This window comes from Scomber japonicus, chromosome 17 (assembly GCF_027409825.1).
Source record: "Scomber japonicus isolate fScoJap1 chromosome 17, fScoJap1.pri, whole genome shotgun sequence".
Lineage (NCBI taxonomy): Eukaryota > Metazoa > Chordata > Actinopteri > Scombriformes > Scombridae > Scomber > Scomber japonicus.
This window is the reverse complement of record NC_070594.1, coordinates 11,638,996-11,647,337: the sequence shown is the minus strand read 5'-3', so window position 1 is coordinate 11,647,337 and position 8,342 is coordinate 11,638,996.

Sequence of the window (8,342 nt, the reverse complement as noted above, 5' to 3'; positions counted from 1 at the left end):
ATATTAAAGGTTTTTTTTTGTACTGCCGCGAGTCTGTAAAGAACAAAGCCACTTATCTTTTCACATCTTTCCCATCTCCACCAGCAGCCAAACACTGAGTGAGCTTGCGTTTCCACTTGCCTCGCCTTGTCTCCCCCGCAGCAAAAATAGCTGAGCTCCTCTTAGCTCCCATGAAGAGGAAAGGCTGTAAAACGTTTGTTGTTGGAATTTTTCCCACACACTAAAGCACAAAATGGATTCATCTCCTTTTAGCACAGAGGAGCAGAAAAAACCCCACAAATAAACAAAAACAGATACAGCAGAGTAGGTCAACCAAAAAGAAAAAAAAAAACAACAGAAGCGGATGATGACAAATGACTCTTCTGAAAGCTGCATAATTCTCCCATTCCTTCTTACCTGGGAGTGTTGGAACTCAAATAAAACATCTCATAGCACCTTGACCCTTGTGCATAATGGACTCTAAATGCCTACGGTGACATAAATAATGGAGAGCTGGTGATGGCCTGCAGTATAAAAGAAGGTGTAAGTACATTAGCTCTTGCATGTAGTGCCTACTTTTTCTCCAAGCTTGACATACTTGATAGTCCACTCATTAACTCATTTGTCAGAAGCAAAGTGTGCTTCATAAAGGACAACATATTTGCCTCAAGGTCACATAATTGTGACTCAGGTCATCTGAATGAGTCACAATTGCAAAAGCCATAATGGCATTTTCAAAGAAACTCTGACATATTAATTGCAGCGTGTACTTGAAGCACTTTTGTGTTCTTTTTCTGCTCTGTTGAAGCGTTCTGACTTCTCAGAGACTACATAATGGTGTTTATTTTTACTGACCTGACGACGACTCCTCGAAACACCGGGCGAATCCGTGCCTCGTGACCACGCGCGCTCTACTCTAATTAATAGCTTCCTGCTCTTTTGCTGTTTTGGATATGATTGCAGAGTGTGATGAGTGCCAGGCACATGAAGTGTTGGTTTATTGAAAAACGGATTCCAAGCCTCTTCGCTATCAATAGGGGTGGGAACAGTTGGTGTTTTTCCTCATATCTCCCCTCATTTCTCTCTGGTGTTATATTTGTATTCTGATGTGTGAATGTGTATCTTAGCTTGTTTGTGACTTTTGTGTTTGTGTACATACATACAGTGAATGTGAGTACACAGCCATGTCTGTGGTCTTCGGCTGTGTACATATCTGTATGTACAGGCACAGATGGACCTGGGATGCACCATCCATTCCGTTCCAGGGTGTTAGCATGGCGCCCGCCCACCGCAGATGGCATTAATCATCAGCCATTTTGAGCGTGACGTAGCATTTGGGAGTGTTGGTACGTGGGAAATCGGCAAGTGAGTGAAAGGCGGGCACATGGGACAGCAATGATGATGGAAGTGACATTGATGGGTTAGGGACAGAACATAACAAGATAGTAAGAGAAATACATTAACCCTATCTGTGGCCCTCTGTTGGGGATGTCATTTTACATATTTCTCCTTTCTTTTTCTTTTTTTTTGTCTTTCAAGGGCAGCTGGTAGGTTGGGAAGTGGGATGGGAAGAGAACATTTACATAAATGTCCAGTGAGTCAGGCGTGCTTCCTTGTTGGCAGGGCTTCAAAGAGAAGATGAAACCTGCTCTCTAGGGGTATTTAGTCCATACACTCTGACTGTGAAGAAGAGCCTTTGTCTGTACTAACATTAGAACACATATGCAGACATGTGTATGTGTGCTTCTTTTTGCTTTGCTTTACTGACAGGTTTTTTTGTGAGAGATCATACATAGCCTTAAAAAGGTTAATGATTCATAATTGTGGTTTTGGTCTAATATTGAGAAGACAGAAGGAATCTACTTTTGTAGCTATGTTAGCAGCTCAACTGCAGAGATGGCAATGTCTGTCTGTCTGTTAGTTGATCCACTTTGGTCCTGGCTAAAATACCTCAACAACATCCGGATGGATTGACATGGAATATACTACATTCATGGTCCCCAGAGGATAATCTTTTCCCCACCATGAGGGGAATTGTGTCTTGACAACAATTAGATGGATTATCATTAAACGTAGTACATCAAGTCATGTCCTTCTCAGGATGAATTGTAAACACACACACACACTAAACACTTTTGTTAAATGTTTATGTACAAATACCTGCAAAACTAATGATTTTCCCATTAGTCTCAGCTGATATGTGATTAGTGCCACTTAGCATATGTTAGCATGTTATTTTGCATTTGCTAATATGTTAACACACTTAACTAACATAGTTAGTATTGTAAACATTAACAGCTAAACACTATCATGTTGGCTTTGTTATTATGAGTGTGTTGGAATGCTTATGTTAGCATTTAACAGTCTTACAAAGTTGTTAGCAGGACCTTGCATAATCAAAATATAAAGATATGAATTGTTGAAAGTTACATTATGAGTTACAGTACTTTCTGAATAGTCCAACTGGAGCATACTGAGAGTGGCCTTGTCCAAGGTGCTGAAATGCTCTGTAGTGCTCAGTGAGAGAACATTATTCCTCTTGTAAGCACCCATGGTCACTTCTAGCGCTGGCCATGGTCCTGAAATGACACAATGTAACATTATTGTAATGCCAGTCATGAAAGCTTTTTCAATCCAGGACCAGAAATGAATTGGACTTTTAATTTGATTTAGTTTGTTTGACAAAATATATTAATTAGACAAAACAACATTTCAGAGAAGTAATAATGAAAAACCATGCTTGTAAATTCTTGAAAAATGAAATGTTGTAAATCATTTTTTTCACCAACAAAGTGGAATTGCTTCGTGCTCAGCATCTTTATAGAGGCTGATGAAAGCAGGAATCATATAACAATGAAATCAAAAGTGAATCGTTTCTCAGCAGGAAACTTGTATCAATATTCTTCAGTAGTTCATTAAATAACAAGTGCAACTGTGCGAACAACATGTTTTGCCAGAGGCTTTGTAAAGTTGATCTAGCAGAGATTGATTTGTCAGGAACCTAGTTGTGTAAACATTTTGTCCATTTGTCCATTTGGATTAAAATAGTGTTTATAATGATATCATGCTGAAGTGTTGTTGATCTTACATCTTTATTTATTATTTATCTTACTGTTCAGGGTTGCTCAGAGGATGTGCTGCAGGGAAACTAACCTTAGGAACTCTGCTGGTGGAAGAACGGCGAGGAAAAAAAAAAAAAAAGAAGTTGTCAGATTTTTTCACTACTGCTGTCACAAGCAACAAGCAACAAGCAGCAGCGACATGGAGTGTACAAATTATGTAAACTGTAGCTTTGATTCTTTTTTTATTTTAAGTTTATGGTAGCTGAAGCCTAATAAACATGCAGATGTAGATGCTGTACTGTAGATCTCAGTGAAAAACAAATGTCAGGTAAGAGCTTTAAGTACTGCTTAGGTTTAGTCTCTGTTGTAAATTGAAAGCAACATTTCCAGCGCGTGCCCTTTTTCCACACACGAACATGAATGGATAACACATTTATGTCTGTCCCCAGTTGTAGTTTGTGCAACTTAGTAATACATACACAGCCTTTGCCCTATTGCCTAGAAATCCCCTCACAGCTTTCCTGCACAATCACCCTTTACAATTTATCTAGACATACTCTCAATCGCCCTTTCTTGTAGAATCCCCTGCGCTTAATTTAAACTGTCTCTTCTGTCCATTCCCTCTCAGCAGTAGTTTACTATCTAGAGTAAGAGAGGGAGATAGACTGTGGGCCTTAAATTATCCCTGCTCTACATTGGCTCTGAAGCCCCTGAAGCAGTGTGGGTGGACTGATTTTTTATGAGTGCGATGATGGTTTGACGTGGCGTAATCCTCTTTCACTGATCTCCCCTCGTCCATCTGTTCCATCTCCATCCCTCTTTTCCTCTCCTCTGTCGCTGCTCCATCCCTCCATCCGTCCCGACACATGCACTCAAACATGCTATAAACACATGCATGCACAACCGCACATAATGTACATATGTACGGTATTCATCAGATTAGGTTTAGATGCAGGTCAACAGAACACAGATTTCCGCCCGGCCATGAAGGCACCCGTGTCTTCTCACATCTCCCTGTATTTTCTGTCCACTGTGGCAGAGCTTGCTAAAATAGTAGCTGGTACTTGAATATATACTTGATATGTCTTTACAGTTGTGCACAGAGATTGTATCATTTTGCCATCTTGGAATAATCATATCTACTGCAGAACAACACAAGCAATCTCAGAAGAAGACCAGTACAGCGGGAACATGTAATTTGTCTGACAAGTGGAACACTTGGTTTTCTGGTTATATTTCTGGTTGTGTGGTAGGGACTCTTTTCTTTCTAAAAGACAGCTAAGCATATCCTCTTTCACCCTGCTTAAAATGGACCCAGAGCTCCTTGTAGTAATTTGATATGTTACATAGAAATGAATATAAACAGAAGGCTACGTTTTCCAGAATGCCATGATTATGTAAATGTAAGGATTCTTAACTGAAAGTAAGTTTTAGATATGTAATTTAATTGAAGCTTTCATTTTGAAATTACTCATGGGACATTTTTTCTTGCACAGACAAAATTAAAGGAGAGACCTGAATAAATGACGAATGCAGATGTTCCCGCACAGGTGCACTGCATGGTACAATTATAGCTTATATAAAAATGCTGAGCAGGCCCAGATGATTCTGATTATGTATCAAGATGGCAAGTGGAAAAGATCTAAGTGACTTTGAAAGATGGTTGATTGTTGGGGCACAGATGGCAGGAGCTTCAGTCACAAAGACTGCTCAACTGGCTGCTATTTCAATAGGAACAGCGACTAAAGTGACATTCTGCATTTAGATCAATGGGAAAGACTTCAGTAAATAGGGTCGGGGACGACGGTCAACTGCACACATTTGGTTACCATGGTGCTCATGTATTAGTGTGATATGTAAGGAAAAACAAAAGAGTGACTACTGTAGTAGAGTTGCAGAGCATATACCCCTGAAGTGAGGGGATCTCTGGCTCTGTAATGCTGTGGGGGGGCATTTTGCTGGCATGGTTTGGGTCCACTTGTCCCCTTAGAGCAAAGAGTCACTTCAAATCAATACAAAGTTGTTCTGAGTGATGACCTTTATCCTATGATGAAACATTTCTATCCTGATGGGAGTGCTCTCTTCCAGGATGACAATGCTCCCATGCAAATTGTACAAGGGGTCACTGAGTGGTTTAATGAAAATGAGGTGAATCAGATGCTATGACCTTCCTAGTTATTAGATCTTACCCCAGTCAAACACCTATGGGAGATTTGGAATCTGGAATAATGGTGTTCATCCCTCCAGTAGTGTTCAGAGACTGGTTGACAAGGAGCACTGAGGCCATTGTGGTGGTGGTACATCATGGCCCAAAACCATACTAAGACACTATTTTGTTTTTTTTCTTTAATTTGCCATCCGTCTTTTACATGTACATTGATGATAATGACTATTTCAAGCATCACTTCTGTTTGCTCTGATTTCTTCTGACCTGGATAGGATTTAGAAAGGACAAAAATATGTATTTGTTGGCAGAGGCTGACCTGACGTTTTAAACACGCCTGAGTTTTCATCACTGCTCTCTGTTTCACACACTATCTTCACTTCACTTGTTCACCTTTGATGGTTCCTCTGGCAATTTTCCCCTTTTGTTCCTCATCTCATTCTCTCTCTCTTAATCTTTTTTTCCCCCCTTTCTCCTAGCTTTTATCTTCCCTCTGTTTCTATTCATCTTTCTTTCACTTAGCCTCCCTTTTTCGCCATTTTCACTCTGCACCCCCCCACCCCCACCCCCTCTCTCCTCTCCTCTCCTCTCCTCTACCGCTCCCTCCCTCTCTCTCTCTCTCTCTCCTTGCCATAGCAGTGGGTGTACTAAGCAGGGATTAGGCGTGATTGAAGTGCTGACGTGAGAGTTCTTCCGCCGGGGCCTCTTATCCTCTGCAGTCCCCCAGAGAGACCTCTCATTGCTGGGCTTCACTAGCAGGTTGGGCCTGGCCTCTCCAAGGACTCCCCATGGAAATAGCCTCTCTTCATGCCTCCATGCCTTATCCCCAATAGCCTTAGTGCCTTTCCCTGATATATGTGTGGCTTGGCCCTGATAGAGCTCTCTGCCTGCCAGACTCAAGCCTGGCTTTTTTTATTTATTTTTTTAAAGAGAGTTTCTTCTTGCCATAGTATATCAAAAGCCTGGGGCCTCTCTGAGAGGACTTGTCTTGGTCTCTTTCCCCATTCTTCCTCTCTCCCAGGTCACACTTTATAGGCATCACAGGCTACAGTACCTGTCTTGCTTTATGATTTTAGATGGGGCCGTGCAGGCTAATGAACTTACTTCGTTATTTCTCTCAGATGTACAACAGGAATGCTTGAGATAATCAGATAAAGAAACTAGTTGAGTTTTAGGTGAGGTGCCCAGTTTGCTGCCATTGTCACATTTTATGATCGATCTTGAAAGGTCAGAGTGGTTTCCATTCATGTGGCATATACTCACAGCCATAGTAGCAGAAACGCATACAAATTATAGAGCAAGCAGATGTCTAGGCGTCTTGGCGGGGTTGAGGTGGAGACTGGTTGCGCCAGTCACTTCCCACGACCCAAATCTTCATTACATTCTCATTCGTCTTCCATCCGCTGCCGCACTGACGGTGATTAACACATAAAAGAGTGAGAGATGTGTGATATGGCGTGCACTCAGCATATTGTGTGCTTTATTCACTCCCCCCCCCACCACCACCTGACTGGGATTCTGCAAGAGAGTTAGTCTTTGAAGTCAAGCTGTAGAGAAGAAAAGAGGGGAGCGAGAGAAAAAGACTACTATATGCAGAATGTAGTGTTGCCCTGAGGGGCGAACGGGAATATTCATGGCACCACTTGTTTCAAGTTTGTTGATTTAGCCGGTATTAGATTTTTCCTCTTTGCTTTCTTTTTCTTGGCAGTGTTTTTACACTGCTTTTGTTTGCTCAAGAAAATGCAGTGATTACCTCTTTAGCCCTGAATAAGACCCTCATCTTCATTGCCATGCTGTGCAAGAAACTCAAATACAACACAGTGTTTGACATTTTAAGCAACAGACATTTTACTTTTGAACCTTGCTGTTGCCAGGTAATCAGGTGTTAAATACTGTAGAAGGACACAGTTCTATTGAACATGTCTAGGTATTAAAGAAAATGAAGAAATTTGGTCACCATTTTGAATCTGTGATATACAGTACCTGCATTGCACACAGTCCATGATGACAAGAGGAGGCAGATACTTAAACACGCACAAGTACGGCTGCATATAGTCATTAACTAAACACACTCCACACAGCTGGACAGACTCACAAGAGTGCACACATGTGTTAAACCTAAACGCATGTTTACAAGCATATATAACAATATAATCTTCTCTACAGATTGCATGCTTATGCTCTATATGCATGTGAATGCCAGCAAAACATTCCATATAATGTACTGTATTTTCATATCTGGAAATCTTCCACTGTTACAAAGAGATGAACAAAGGGATGATTCTGATGTACTGTAAATGTTAATGTGTTGAGGGATTTCAGCTTAGTTTTATCTATCTATGACATTCACTGCTCGACTTTGATTTGCCGCTTCTCGCACCCATCATATGCACTGGTATTCGATAAGAATGTATAAATCTTGAGAAGTTCTATTTTTCCTTGTTAAAATCTTTTGAGATTTGATATATTCTGATATCCAGATGCAAGTAATATTGTACACAGCACAATTTGCATGCATGAGCTCAGCCAATCAGGATAATCCTATCTGAACCTATGTAGTCGTTGCAGCACTGCTCTGTAGCACCTCTGACTGTCGTAGCACATTAATTACTGTTAATACCTTGCTTGTCACCATAGTGCAAAGGCAAAACAGCTGGCAACCAATTGCCAATTTGCCTGCTACATGTTTTTTTTTTTTTTTTGTATTGCACCAGTAGAAGCTGCACTCACAGTCGGTCAGGCTATGAACAGGAAATGCTACTCACATTGTATTGGAGTAATCTTGATAGCCAAATGAGGAAAAACAAGAATTTTCAAACAGCTCCCTGCTTTCTGTCAGCACCACATATAAAAGAGACATTAAAGCAACAGGTCTTGAAGACATTTGCCTCAACAGAGGAGTTAAAGGAGTTAAAAGCAGTGAGGCTGCTGACAAGAACCCATCCTGGATGGATGGTGAGTGTCGAATGTCCGCCCCAGAAGACAGTTTTTCCATTAGCCTTTTGGAGAGAGGGAGAACGTGAGGGGCATGGATTGCTTTGTTTGTGATCTCGGAACTAGTGTTACTAACAAGTCACCTCCTTATCACTGAGAACTCTTTGTAGGAAGGAATTCCTGGTGTTGAACAACCTCATTCT